Below are 11,548 nucleotides of genomic sequence, written 5' to 3'. Positions count from 1 at the left end.
TCTTGCGACTTGCAGTGGTGTAAGGTACTTAAGTAGTACTTTAAAGTATTTTTACTTAAGTATTTTTTTGGGGGTATCTATACTTTACTATTAATATTTTTGACAACTTTTACTTTGACTTCACTACATTCCTGAAGAAAATAATGTACTTTTAAATTCATACATTTTCCGTGACACTCAAAAGTACTTGTTACATTTTGAATGCTTAGCAGGACAAGACAAGGGTCCAATTCACACACTTATCAAGAGAACATCCCTGGTCATCCCTACTGCCTCTGATCTAGTGGAATCACTAAACATAAATGCTTCATTTGTAAATTATGTCTAAATGTTGGAGTGTGCCCCTGGCTATCCATAAAATAATAAAAAACAAGAAAATGGTGCCGTCGGCTTTGCTTAATATAAGGAATTTGAAATGATTTATACTTTTACTTTTGATATTTAAGTATATTTTAGGAATTACATTTAATTTTGATACTTAAGTATATTTAAAACCAAATTATTTTAGGCCTTTACCACAGTAGTATTTTACTGGGTGACTTTCACTTTTACTTGAGTCATTTTATGTTAAGGCATATTTATTTTTACTGAACAATGACAATTGCGTACTTTTTCCACCACTGGCGACTTGGGAACGTGCATTATCATGCTGAAACATGAGGTGATGGCGGCTGATGAATGGCACGACAATGGGCCTCAGGATCTCGTCACGGTATCTCTGTGCATTCAAAATGCAATCGATAAAATGCAATTGTGTTCGTTGTCCGTAGCTTATGCCTGCCCATACCATAACCACACCGCCACCATGGGGCACTCTGTTCACAACGTTGACATTAGCAAACTGCTCGCCCACACAACGCCATACACATGGTCTGCGGTTGTGAGGCTGGTTTAGACAGACTGCACATTTTTCTAAAATTACGAAGACAGTTTATGGTAGAGAAATGAACATTTAATTATCTGGCAACAGTTCTGGTGGACATTCCTGCAGTCAGCATGCCAATTGCACGCTCCCTCAAAACTTAAGACATCTGTGGCATTCTGTTGTGACAAAACATTTTAGAGTGGCCTTTTATTGCCCCCCAGCACAAGGTGCACTTGTGCAATGATTATGCTGTTTAATCAGCTTCTTAATATGACACACATGTCAGGTGGATGGATTATCTGGGCAAAAGAGAAATGATCACTAACAGGGATGTAAACAGATTTGTGCACAACATTTTAGAGAAATAATATTTTTGTGTGTAAACATTCTGGGATCTTTTATTTCTGCTCATGAAACAAGGCACCAACAGTTTACATGTTGCGTTTATATTTTTGTTCAGTGTATAAGAGGCATGTTTAGTAGCATACTCAATCAACTCAGTTGTTAGATTTTCTTTGAGGCAACAAGATTACTCTTTTTAGCGGTGAATTATATGTGAATGTCAATATAAATTACAAAGAAATCTGACAAATTTCTCACTTATGGCTAACAATTTACACTACTAAAAATCATGGGGTATTCTGTAAGACATGGCAACAGTTGCCAGTTATATCATCTAAACTACCCCCCTCCCCCAACAGACTTGGGTTGGGCTGCTGGCATGGGCAACGGAAAGAGCTGTGTGTTTTTTTCACTCTAAATTACAATCCCTGGAAAAGGCTGAAGAGCAGCTGGAAGATGTTTCTCTCAGAGCATTAAAAGCAGATGGAGTCCAGGCTTGATTGGTTTCCTACCTTGACGTTCTTCCACTTTAATGTCAACCCGTCCAACAAACATTTGGCTCCTCTCAACACTTAAATCACAATTTGTTATTTATATGGTGCTTGTAACATATGGATGTGTTCGTTGCCTGCGTGGTAGGCCCAACCTTCACAGATGAGTTCCGCGGTGACTGAGACGCTGTCTGCATGGTAGGCCCTGCCTTCACAGATGGATTCAGCAGTGACTGAGAAGCTGCCTGCGTGGTAGGCCCAGCCTTCACAGATGAGTTCAAGCGGTGACTGAGACGCTGCCTGACAGGATTCCCAGACTTCCTCCCAACTCTCTCTGAAAAGAGCTGCAGTTGGTTGAGTTGGGGCAGACCTGCAGTTGGTTGAGTTGTGGCAGAGAGAAAGAGAAATATACAAGACATTAAATGGAAAGTGTTCTCTCCACACAGGGTTATAGATCCATATGCAGTGTTGGGTTTTCACATTCCAAAGTCGGTTGTCGCGCTATTACAAGTATGACCAAAAGTATTGTGAGAAGTGGTTTAGTTTAGCCGGCACATTGTACAGGAGCAGGAGAATATGCTCACTTGCAGAGGCGTCAAGCCCATAGGGGGCACAGAGGCACGTGACTGGTCCAGTAAACATAAAAAAGAAAAGAATGTTGCTTTTTTCTTGTCCACTTAGCAAATTTATGAAGTTGGCTTTAGCTAGCCCAGATAGGTTCCCAATCTCGCAACCTCATAACTAAACTCAACAAAAAAAGAAACGTCCCTATTTCTGGACCCTGTCTTTCAAGGATAATTCGTAAAAATCCAAATAACTTCACAGATCTTCATTGTAAAGGGTTTAATCACTGTTTCTCATGCTTGTTCAATGAACCATAAACAATTAATGAACATGCACCTGTGGAACGGTCGTTAAGACACTAACAGCTTACAGACGGTAGGCAATTAAGGTCACAGTTATGAAAACTTAGGACACTAAAGAGGCCTTTCTACTGACTCTGAAAAACACCAAAAGAAAGATACCCAGGGTCCCTGCTCTGTGTGAACGTGCCTTAGGCATGCTGCAAGGAGGCATGAGGACTGCAGATGTGGCCAGGGAAATAAATTGCAATGTCCATACTGTGAGACGCCAAAGACAGCGCTACAGGGAGACAGGACGGACAGCTGATCGTCATCGCAGTGGCAGACCACGTGTAACAACACCTGCACAGGATCGGTACATCCAAACATCATACATGCGGGACAGGTACAGGATGGCAACAACAACTGCCCGAGTTACACCAGGAACGCACAATCCCTCCATCAGTGCTTAGACTGTCCGGAATAGGCTGAGAGAGGCTGGACTGAGGGCTTGTAGGCCTGTTGTAAAGCAGGTCCTCAACAGACATCACCGGCAACGTCGCCTATGGGCACAAACCCACCATCGCTGGACCAGACAGGGCAGGCAAAAAGTGCTCTTCACTGACGAGTCGCGGTTTTGTCTCACCAGGGGTGATGGTTGGATTCACGTTTATTGTCGAAGGAATGAGCGTTACACCGAGGCCTGTACTCTGGAGCGGGATCGATTTGGAGGTGGAGGGTCCGTCATGGTCTGGGGCGGTGTGTCACAGCATCATCGGACTGAGCTTGTTGTCATTGCAGGCAATCTCAACTCTGTGCGTTACAGGGAAGACATCCTGCTCCCTCATGTGGTACCCTTCTTGCAGGCTCATCCTGACATGACCCTCCAGCATGACAATGCCACCAGCCATACTGCTCGTTCTGTGCGTGATTTCCTGCAAGACATGAATGTCAGTGTTCTGCTATGGCCAGCGAAGAGCCCGGATCTCAATCCCATTGAGCATGTCTGGGACCTGTTGGATCGGAGGATGAGGGCTAGGGCCATTCCCCCCAGAAATGCCCGGGAACTTTCAGGTGCCTTGGTGGAAGAGTGGGGTAACATCTCACAGCAAGAACTGGCAAATCTGGTGCAGTCCATGAGGAGGACACGCACTGCAGTACTTAATGCAGCTGGTGGCCACATCAGATACTGACTGTTACTTTTGATTTTGACCCCCCCCCCCCTTTGTTCAGGGACACATTATTCCATTTCTGTTAGTCACATGTCTGTGGAACTTGTTCAGTTTATGTCTCAGTTGTTGAATCTTATGTTCATACAAATTTTACACATGTTAAGTTTGCTGAAAATAAACGCAGTTGACAGTGAGAGGACATTTCTTTTTTTTGCTGAGTTTATATACCAAGAAGCCATTTCAGGCTATCAATCAAGTTAGAGTAGCTAGCTTGTCTAACTGTCTTAGCTGGCATGGCTACTGGTAAGGTTGGTAGACTTTGAAAAGCAAGCACTATCTAAATGTACTGAATAAGACTCACATTCCTTTCAATTTTGACCCAGATTTTAGCAGAGTTGCAGAGAAGCATATTTAGTTTCTTAAAAAATAAGAAGAAACACCGGTCAGAGGTATGCTTAGATATGTAGAAAAAAACTTTTTTTTTTACATAGAATTAAGCATAATGACTATGTTTTTAGATTGCAGGAAAAAGGTCTTTCAGGTGTTTGAAAAATGATCCAACTTATGGACAGTGGTGTAAAGTACTTAAGTAAAAATTCTTTAAAGTACGATTTAAGTTGTTTTTTGGGGTATCTTTACTTTCCTATTTATATTTTATTGACAACTTTTACTTTACTACATTCCTAAATAAAATATGTACTTTTTACTCGCTACATTTTTCCTGACACCAAAAAGTACTCGTTACATTTCGAATGCTCAGGCAGAACAGAATTAGGGTCCAATTCATGCACCTATCAATATAACGCATTGTCATCCCTACTGCCTCTGTCGGTCTCACTCAACACAAATACTGTCACGCCTGCTCCCACTCTCCCTTACTGGTGCTCGAGGGCGCCAGGCTGTCCTTCATTACGCACACCTGTCACCATCATTACGCGCAGCACCACTCATTGGACTCACCTGGATTCCTTCCCTTTGTTGATTGCCATGGCTATAACTGTCTGCTCCCGTTTGTTCCCTGTGTCAGCATTAATGTCATTATGTGTTCATGTCCAGACACTGTCCTGTTCCATGTCCGTTGCAATGTTCACTCCCCGTATCTGCTTCTCGTCTACCAACGTCGATCCTTACAGAATGCTGACACTACTAAAAGAAGCATCAGGGAGTTTTGGTTGGTGGCGTCGGGTCCAGTTGCCGTCACGAGGGAACCGGAGGTGCCTCAGCTAGCTTGTTGGGCTGCCATGCATTAGTTGGCTCGAGAGGTCGTCTTGCCTCAGTGGGCTCGGCAGGCGCCCACCCCACGTCATGCTTCAGCCGGCCCATCAGACTCCCACGTCACAGCTGGTTCGTTGGGCTCCCACGCCTCAGAAGGATCGTCGGGCTTTCACGTTTCAGCCGGATCGTCAGGCTCCCACGCCTCCCATGGTTCGTCGTGCTTCTACGCCCCAGCCAGCTTGACCAGCGCCCATGCCTCGGCCGGCCCGTCACGCCTGCTCCCACTCTCCCAATCGTGCTGTCTGGTATGCTTAATATAAGGAATTTGATGTACAGAATTTACTTTTAACTTTTACTCAAATAACATTATGACAATTGAGTACTTTTTCCACCACAGTACCAGTAAAAGTAAAGATAAATTTGAAAATTACTCAAGTAAAAGTAACAGTCACCGGGTAAAATACTACTTGAGTAAAAGTCTAAAAGTATCTGGTTTTAAATATACTTAGTACTTTTCCCACCACTGCTTACAGACCCTCCCCACATACTTTGTGCCCCCTCAGATTCTTTGGGTGCATGACGCCCTTGGCCACTTGGATGCCTCCTCTCAGCTCACAATAAAACCACTGTGCTCCACTTTGAAAAGAAGGGTACTGTCTTAAACCTAGTTTCAACACCTACATAGCAGAAATTTATACAGAAGCCAATTGTCTACATTTTAACTAAATAAAACTTAAAAAGGTTGAGTGCTTCGATATTATTTTTTTAACCAAGACAAGCCTATAAGTGGGTAATTCGCTCTATAATACTTACATCAATCATTACTTTATGTGCAATTGTTTTTGTAGACCCATATAATATTGAGCAACCATTGGAATGTAAGGTAAACAGACAATTGGTCAAAAAGTATTCAACCTGAACATTGGAAAGGAGGGGAATGGGGCCTAAAAATTGTTAGATACTGCTGCACTGTTGGAGCTAGGAACACAAGCATTTCGCTACATCTACAATAACATCTGCTAAATATGTGTATGTGTCCAATAAAATGTGATTTTAAAAAGACTACTAAAACAGAGGAAGGATTTTTATGTGTCGATTAAGAACAGTCCGGTTTGGCTATGCAAACATTTAGGCCGTATTTTTTTTTCTTCATCGTTAACAGTCACGTTTTGAGAAACGAGACTGTGAGGAGATTGACCCACTTTCTGTTGTCCACCTGTGATTTGAATGGGAGCTGATGTGTGCCATGTGGTTTCCATCAACATTTTGGCTAATAGGACCTCGGTGGTACCTTTACAAGCTTATCTACAGAAATGGTTTGAGAGATTCCCTCAGAAAGACATTGGTCTTTTATTGATGGAAGAGTTTCAATGCCTGCTAACATCCTTTATTTTAGTTCTAGCCCTCACAATACTCAATTTCGATTTTCTTAGCTATAATCTGAATGATGACTTGTCAGCACCGATGGGCTTGCACCCAGACTACATGTGAATCATGCCTTTTGTATTAAATGCACTGTTTTGATTCCCATGTAGGCTAGTTGCAAATCCCAAGCTTTTCCAAAGCAAAACCACCATTATTTCCCCTTAAAATTGACTCATGATTCCAAGAACCTATTCAAACATCTGGAGAGCAGTATTGTTTGAGAAAATCAAAGTAGTTTCAAGCAATAACAAAAGAATAAATTCAGATGGTACTTGCTTTAATCCATCATAAACATATTAATGTCAGATATTTTTCCGACTATCTGGTCCAAGGGGTTTTTGGCCAGGACTTTCATCACTTCCATGACTGTATATGACTTCCAGAGTGGAGGGCAGCTGAGGTTGCAGTGACTCCCCTGAGCAGAAGAAGATTTCTGGAGGCCTGCAATTGGGCTCAACTTGACCACAACATCAAGTGTATTTCTTAAGACACAATCTGGGCATCCTCAGATCATTCTGCTTGCTCTCTAAGGGAAGTTTTGCTTAATCACAACCTTCCTTGCCTTTCAGAAGACATGCTAAAGCAATGCATTGCCTCTCTGACATATGTCAAGTTTTCCCATCCATACTTGGACCTGCTGAATGTCAAACGAACTGAGGTCTTGATTCAATATGACAGCTAGATTCCCCCGAGTCCACCAGGGCCTTCGCTGTCCATTACCAGCGTGGCTGCTTTCATAATTTACAAATGAACATTAATGACCAAAGTGGAGTGGAAATCTTTGGCATCAACCAATGGTCAGTCGTATGTTCTCCTTCCCAACATGTTCCTTCCCAGTCCACTGACCTTACACTTCAGTCAAATTGACTTAAAATCCTCTGTAAGTCCAATGGAAATGCAGTAATGCTATTGGAAACACCAGGCTTAACTTTATTATTGCGTATATTACATAAGATAGACTTTTTGAACATAAACAAAACATTCTTTTCTAGTGACCTGAGGATGAAATATGTCTCTGCTGTAACTCAAACTTAATTGTTTGTTAATTTCATTGGCATTTGTTTACACACACAAAGCTCAGGGCGAACAGTTTCAAATGAAGGTTTCAAATCCTTTGCCATACTTTAATAACATCCTATATAAGGATGTATTTCAACGTCTTTTGTAGACTGTTAGTTGATTGGCCTCGATGAGGGAAGGCAATGAAACTGTCTCTACGATAATCTTTCCATCTGCTCTCATAAATATTTAGACCTGAGAACGCCAGCGACTGCAATGACAGCACGGAAAACACCAAGAGTCATCTTTCTCAACCATCTAAGCCCCTTCCACGGTCAACAAATGAGAAATTGTTTCTATTGTAATAACCTGTGAGAAAGTAAGGCATTGTAGTCCATTGAGAGTGTTTTGTAAAACGCTTGCACCTATCAAAACAAAATGAACCCCTTTTAGAGTTACCTGCTAAAGAGTTTAAATTTACCCTCTAAAAACAGAGTGCTTCAAAGATCCTTGAAGAGCGCTAACTTTGGGTTTTGAGCAATAGTTTCACGACTTTAAGGACCTGACATTGAAAGACTGCACTGAGAGACCCATATTCTTGCCAGCATTGCGTGTCAGAGAGTACACCACACTGAAAGCTGTCTGTGTTTACCTAGTGAATGGTATACTGTCTGTGTTTAGCTAGTGAATGGCATAATGTATGTGTTTAGCTTGTGAATGGTATACTGTCTGTGTTTAGCTAGTGAATGGCATAATGTATGTGTTTAGCTTGTGAATGGCATACTGTTTGTGTTTAGCTTGTGAATGGTATACTGTCTGTGTTTAGCTTGTGAATAGTATAATGTATGTGTTTAGCTTGTGAATGGTATACTGTATGTGTTTAGCTTGTGAATGGTATACTGTATGCTTGTGAACCAGGTCAACCTTTCTCTTAATGCCAATATAATTTCCGAAATGTACGGGAACGTTTTAATTTTATAGATTGGAAAAGAGATTTTTTGGGGCAAAGATACATCTCTGTAATTCTTCTAAAGGTGTGTGATGAGAAATGTGCCAGAACATTCTTCCTGCAATACCCCACCACCAAACTCCATCACCATCCTGCTGAACACAATGACACAGACAGATTCCATAGACTCCATATTCTCCATATCCTGTTATCTAATAGTTTTGGACTTAAGGACAGTGTACATATGTACACCTGGAGGCAAGGACAGGTAGAAACACATGCGGGGACACAGCAGGTTGCTGGAGGACCAACAGTCATCAAACCACTAATATCCTGGCAAATTGGCTCATCCATTACTATACCCAATCAGGGAGGAGAGTCAGTAGAAAGTGAATCCCACATTAACCAGGCGCTATGTAATTTAATGGTTCCCATTATAAGCCAAGTGGGATGTGACTGAAACGTGGCGCCAAGTGAAGATCTTACTATCCAAATATTGTTACATCATTTAATTTCCTCCTCTCATTCTCCATACGGCTATGAACTTATCTGTATCAATGTGAGTATTTCATTATGGAGGCCGGTCGACAGCGATTTAACTAACAGGCTTGGAGGGCCAGCCAAAAATCACAGGTACCTATCAGAATCAAGGGAAAGATGAACGGAGCAAAGTATAGCGAGATCCTTGATGAATACCTGCTCCAGCGTGCTCAGGACCTCAGACTGGGGCGAAGGTTCACCTTCCAACAGGACAACGACCCTAAGCACACAGCCAAGACAGGCCAGGTCCATCTGGGAAGTGGCCTGTAAACAAAACACAGCTTTACTGTTTTCAAATCCTGCTGAGGAAATGGATTTTGCACTTTCACAAAATGAAATTTAACTGCATTGTGTCAGTGCCAAAGGCCTATATATCAAACTAACATTTGAGAGGGTGAAGTTCCCTGTAAAAAGGGCTACCCATGCTGGAAAACAAATCTCTCTTATTTTGGAGAGGCCCTGTAAATCATGTTCTTTATACCTCCGGCCGAAGTCAGACGACTCTCACGGTGGGAGAGGTGGATGATTGAAATACCAGCGGGCTCTCACTTAGTGGGTCAATAGAGGAGAACCTGTGTTCAACGGGAGAAACAGAGCCTGAGACAGCAACCTGGTCTCAGAGCATTTTGCATAATTCCACTCCATTCAGTACGGATTTTCAAAATGTACAATATTTTATGAATTTTCAAAACGTATGATATGTTACGAATTCCAATTTGTTGTGGCTAACGTTAGCTAGCTGACTAATGCTAAGATTAGCTAGCCGGCTAACGTTAGCTAGGCTAGGGCTTAGGGTTAAAGTTAGGTGTTGGGTTAAATAGTTAATTGAGTTTTTGGCACTGATCTAGCTATGTATTCAGTATCCTACATTATTATAACCTTAATTTCTATTCCTAAATTAAATGTGTTGGTGCATGTAAATCAGAATATCAGACCTGTCTCTATGTATCTCTAATCCTTCTCCCACTTGTATGTCTGAGAATCCCCTCTCATCCTCCCATGATGTATGTCTCTCTTCAGCCTGGTCTCATAGACTAAAGTTAACATAAATCCAGGACACTAAAATTAGTACGATATGTTAGGTTTGGTATGGTTACATAAGACAGAAGGTTACTTAAGGCAAAATGAAAGGAGGGTGGTTGGTCGGGGTAGAAGGGTAGGTGTATAATGCAAACATCTAGCAACCATAGGTCGAATCTCATCACGGACAACTTTAGTATATTAGCTAATTAGCACATTTTCAACTACTTACTACATTTTAGCTACTTTGCAACTACTTAGCATGTTATCTAACCCTTCCCCTAACCCTAACCTTAATATAATCTATCACATTGGCTCAATGAATGTAAAAAGCTTGAAGAAACTTAACGACAAACTTTATCTTATAACTGCTATTCTAAATACACAAAGCAACACTGGAACAGATGCTTATTCAAACATAGATTGAAAAGAATATGTGTAGGCACAGTAGAGCTTTCACAGACGTCGCGAGTCTCATTAAGCAAGTTGTATAGGATTTTACAACTTTGGCAGATGTCTCCGATAAAAAGGTCCAACATGTATAGCATATCCCCACATTGGCGTATATCCCACCTGCTGCCTGTCTGCAGCTTCCATTACCGTCAACATGTGGTTTGATATTTTGATGGAAGTGACATAACAAGGAAATTACACTCGGAAATTGGAGGTGATTATTGCCTAACAAACGCTAAGGGCAATGTTTGGTGCCGTAGAGAAAAAGAGAAAAGTGCCAGAAAAGTCAGTCAATATTTTGTCCAGGTGTGGTTGTGGGGAGACCCCTCTAAACATTTCTCCACCACTCTCACAGTCAGAGGGCCATGGCACCGTGTTTATGGCTGCAACAACACTTTGTTTGTATCCTCGCCTTTCTTTCAGCAGACATTTCATTTGCCTCTGCCACTCCTGACCTACACCTGCAGTCATGCCATGTTTTGACTCTGGTATTTATTACATCCTAACATAATAAGGTTACAGATGTTTCATCAGTGTTACAGAGTTTTAGCAGACAATGCACATTACTTTGAGCCCTTATCATCATTAAATACAGTGTGCATATGGTACAATCAAATATCAACACATTGAATATTGATAATCAGTTAAATTAGATAATTGATAATCAATTAACTTACCTCACTCACATTGATGTGAAATAAATTGCTTGCTTGCAAGATTTTACGACAGAATGTATACTGCATGTGCACTTCTGACTGAACTTCTGGAACTTAATCAACAGAATCTCACAAATAACCCTAGTCTCGGCGTTAAAGAGCAAGGAGTGGGAGTGGGAGGGCAGCAGCGGCAGCAGCAGCGGCAGAAGGAGCAGTGGAGGTGAAACATGAGCATGTGAAAGCAATTACAGCAGCAGGCTGGAGCTGTTAGCCTGAATGTGGGCTAGAAGGGCTGCCGGCTCAGGCTGTCTCACCATCCCTATCCCATCGCCAAGTTGTCCGCTGGCCAAGCCACTTCCCCACAACTCTGCTGGCCTAAAAATCAAGAGGCCCTGCACAGGCAGGCGTGGTCCCTGCTCCAGCTCCACTCACACTGTAGACTAGACTCTTTTAGGAAAAAAATATAACCCCTTGTTTCCAACTATGATCTATTAACTCACACCCTGGGAGGACTAGGAGGGAGGGAGAGAGGGAAGGAAGGAAAAAGGAAGGGAAGGGAAGAGCGCTAATGTGGAGCAC

At 42.0% G+C, this 11,548-nt stretch overlaps 1 long non-coding RNA gene across 1 annotated transcript; it reads right to left on the bottom strand.

The window, feature by feature from the left end:
- Positions 1 to 1,247: 1,247 nt before the first annotated feature.
- On the bottom strand, positions 1,248 to 11,515 carry LOC106612002 (uncharacterized). Its single transcript, XR_001330211.2, has 4 exons — positions 10,991 to 11,515; positions 9,322 to 9,412; positions 8,997 to 9,104; positions 1,248 to 2,068 (listed from the first exon to the last, which is right to left on the bottom strand). It is a non-coding gene; the product is annotated as an uncharacterized lncRNA (long non-coding RNA).
- Between the last annotated feature and the right edge of the window lie 33 nt (positions 11,516 to 11,548).

This window comes from Salmo salar, chromosome ssa09 (genome assembly GCF_905237065.1).
Source record: "Salmo salar chromosome ssa09, Ssal_v3.1, whole genome shotgun sequence".
Taxonomy (NCBI): domain Eukaryota; kingdom Metazoa; phylum Chordata; class Actinopteri; order Salmoniformes; family Salmonidae; genus Salmo; species Salmo salar.
Note: the sequence above shows the minus strand (reverse complement) of the source record. Positions and strands in the feature narration are given on the sequence as shown.